This window comes from Sinocyclocheilus grahami, unplaced genomic scaffold, assembly GCF_001515645.1.
Source record: "Sinocyclocheilus grahami isolate Dianchi unplaced genomic scaffold, SAMN03320097.WGS_v1.1 scaffold2018.1, whole genome shotgun sequence".
Taxonomy (NCBI): Eukaryota; Metazoa; Chordata; class Actinopteri; order Cypriniformes; family Cyprinidae; genus Sinocyclocheilus; species Sinocyclocheilus grahami.
Window position 1 is genome coordinate 89,750 of NW_015507197.1, and position 2,600 is coordinate 92,349.

Consider the following 2,600-nt stretch of genomic DNA (forward strand, 5'->3'; position numbering starts at 1 on the left):
GGTCAGGTGGAGAGATGGTGGTTACAGGGGAATTTAGGAAGGTGAAGATAAGGGCAGATGTAAGACCCCCAAAGGAAATGAGTAGATACTGAGGTATCACTCTGATCCGGACAAAAACACTGACGCCCTGTCTGGATCACATCCCTTAGGTCTTTTACTTACCTTCCTTTGACCCGCGATTCTTCCTACCCCAACCCGCGGGCGGGGGAGGAGCGCAAGCCGCGACACTAGCCTTCTGAGCCGGTCTCTGATCCTCAAACTGAGACGGGCTAGGACCTCTGGGTTGTTCGGGCTCAGACCTGGACTTCTATCCTGGTCTTTCAGCCGGTCGGCCTGATATGCTTGAAGCATCACCATCATGTGCAATGAAGCGACAGCCCGACCTGCTGCGTATGCCCTGGCATCTTCATCGACGTCACTTTTTTCACCCGCATCACGGCAAGTAAAGCCTCGCCGTGGTGCGATCCATAATTATCAAAAGCTCATCATACGCAGGGCAGGAGAATTGGGAAGGCTCAGCATCAGCTTCTTTGCCCTCCTCAGCTATTTCCTGCTTGCCTCAGCAGGGGTGGGTCCTGGATTGTGGGAAGCAGATGGCTGCCCCTCTTTCCTCGAAAAGAGAGACAAACGAGAGCGGAGCTGCTTTTTTTTTAAAATTTATTTTTTATTTTTTTTCTTGGAAAAAACGCTCGCAGTGCACGCCGATTGCCCCCTCGGAGACATCGCATGCGTGCTCTTTGCCCAAACAAAAACAACGCATAGATCGTGTGTGTCATCAGATGTTAAACAACGTCAACATGGATGCACACATCCTTAAATGCTTTGCTAGTGCTCGCCATAATGAGATAAATAGAGATCGCTCTTACCACAGAAATGCACGCTTCAAACAAAAAGTCAATGAAGACGAAGAAGAGAATGATGTGTAGCTCCCGGGGCCTATTTATACTATAGTCGCACCGGTAGTGACGTCATGGCTGTCGCCGGCCAACGAGTTGGTGTTTTTTCAATGTATGCTTCAGACACTGGTCACGACGAGGCGTTCCCCATAGAGGACGCAGTTCAAAGTTCCCATGAAAGGGAATCAGTTCTATTAAAATTAGTATCTGTAGAGAAACTTTGTTTTTCTTAATGTTTCTGTTGTTTAAAGCAACTACCAATGTTAACTCAATGTTTTATCTGTAATGTCTTCCTACAGGTAATCTGAACATTTAAAGAGCTCAGATTTTTTTTGTCCTCTCCACTCCTTGATGGAAGCCCTCTCGTTGTTGACTTTGTCAATGCTATAGAGCTCCAAGGTATTTTAATCATTTAATTATAAAATGCCCCCCTTCAGCTTACAGATGGATGATTTCCACAAGCAGCTCACAGTGTTCCTGTTACACCTCTAGAAACGTCAGTTACAAATGCAGCTTTTAATTGTTTGCTTTGTTCCAGTGAGGTCCTGACAGTGTTAATAGGGGTTTCTCCTGGGAAATCAACAGCGGCTGAGGGGAGTCGTCCTGTGATTCTTAATATTTACTACACTGTGTATATTGCACTCTTTACTGGGTCAAACCATGTTCCCCAGAAAGCTTTGTGGTGGAGAATGATCCTTTATTGTAGTCAATGCTAGGTAGTGAGTAGATTCAGTCACCTGCAGGTGCAAATCCACTGCTGCTGAGCTCAGATATCAGATAGATGGGGCATCCCAAACATGGAGACAGATTATAGCAGTGAGTGCTTGTGCTGTTTTATTGTTTTGGAATGTGTTTATAGTGCAGGACTGTCCTGTTTGATCATGCAGTCAAGACGCTTTTTTTTAATAAACCGTGCTGTTTTTCTACTCTTAATTTTCTGTTTGTATATGTGTTCTGCCCTCTTGTCAAATGCCCTGCTTGATTTGGCAGACAGATAACGCCTTCCAATAACGTCAGACGCAAGGAATCTTTTCTCCAGTTTTACTATTGATCTTGGAATAATGTAAAACTGTAAACATACAAAAAATACAGATGCAAGGAATCTTTTCTCCAGCTTTACTATCGATCTTGGAATAATGTAAAACTGTAAACATAGAAATATAAGCATGTAAATCAATAACATGATCATATAAGACATAAAAGGTCTTTATACAGTGAAGAACTAGCATTGCATAATCAGAAACCGATCACACAATTTGCACGATAAAGGTAATAAGGTTAGCATTCGACATATAAAGTATAAAGAATTAACTAAGCATACAGTACATAGAATCACTATATAGAAATGTTTTCACACCAAATGTGCCTTTTGGATCAACTTAAATTTGGGAATGAAAGCAGCCATAACTGCATGATCTTTGCTGCTGCAGAAGATCTGACTCATGATTATGACGTTGTCATATAAGGACTCTACATCCTTGCATGCAGTACCCAACTTTGAACAGAAGAGGGCTATTATAAACTATAACCTTTAAATTAGACTAAATATCAAATGTTCTTGTAGAACAGCACAATATGTCCTTCTGCCCCTCACTCTTGAAAACGTGACTAAATTCCAGCTGTAGCCACACTCTTAACTCAGACCTGGGTTTGAAAAGAGGACACATCAGTACTCTGCTCTCCACCAGATTACAGTACTTTTTG

General features: G+C 42.6%; 1 long non-coding RNA gene across 2 annotated transcripts in view; it reads left to right on the forward strand.

Annotated features, from left to right (window-relative positions):
* LOC107573732 (uncharacterized) overlaps positions 1–1,804 on the forward strand; it is a 4,163-nt gene extending 2,359 nt beyond the window's left edge. For both annotated transcript variants that reach the window (XR_001607561.1, XR_001607560.1), the window contains 2 exons: positions 1,196–1,295; positions 1,435–1,804. This is a non-coding gene — a long non-coding RNA (uncharacterized lncRNA). The remainder of the gene's footprint in view (positions 1–1,195; positions 1,296–1,434) is intronic.
* The last annotated feature ends 796 nt before the right edge of the window (positions 1,805–2,600 follow it).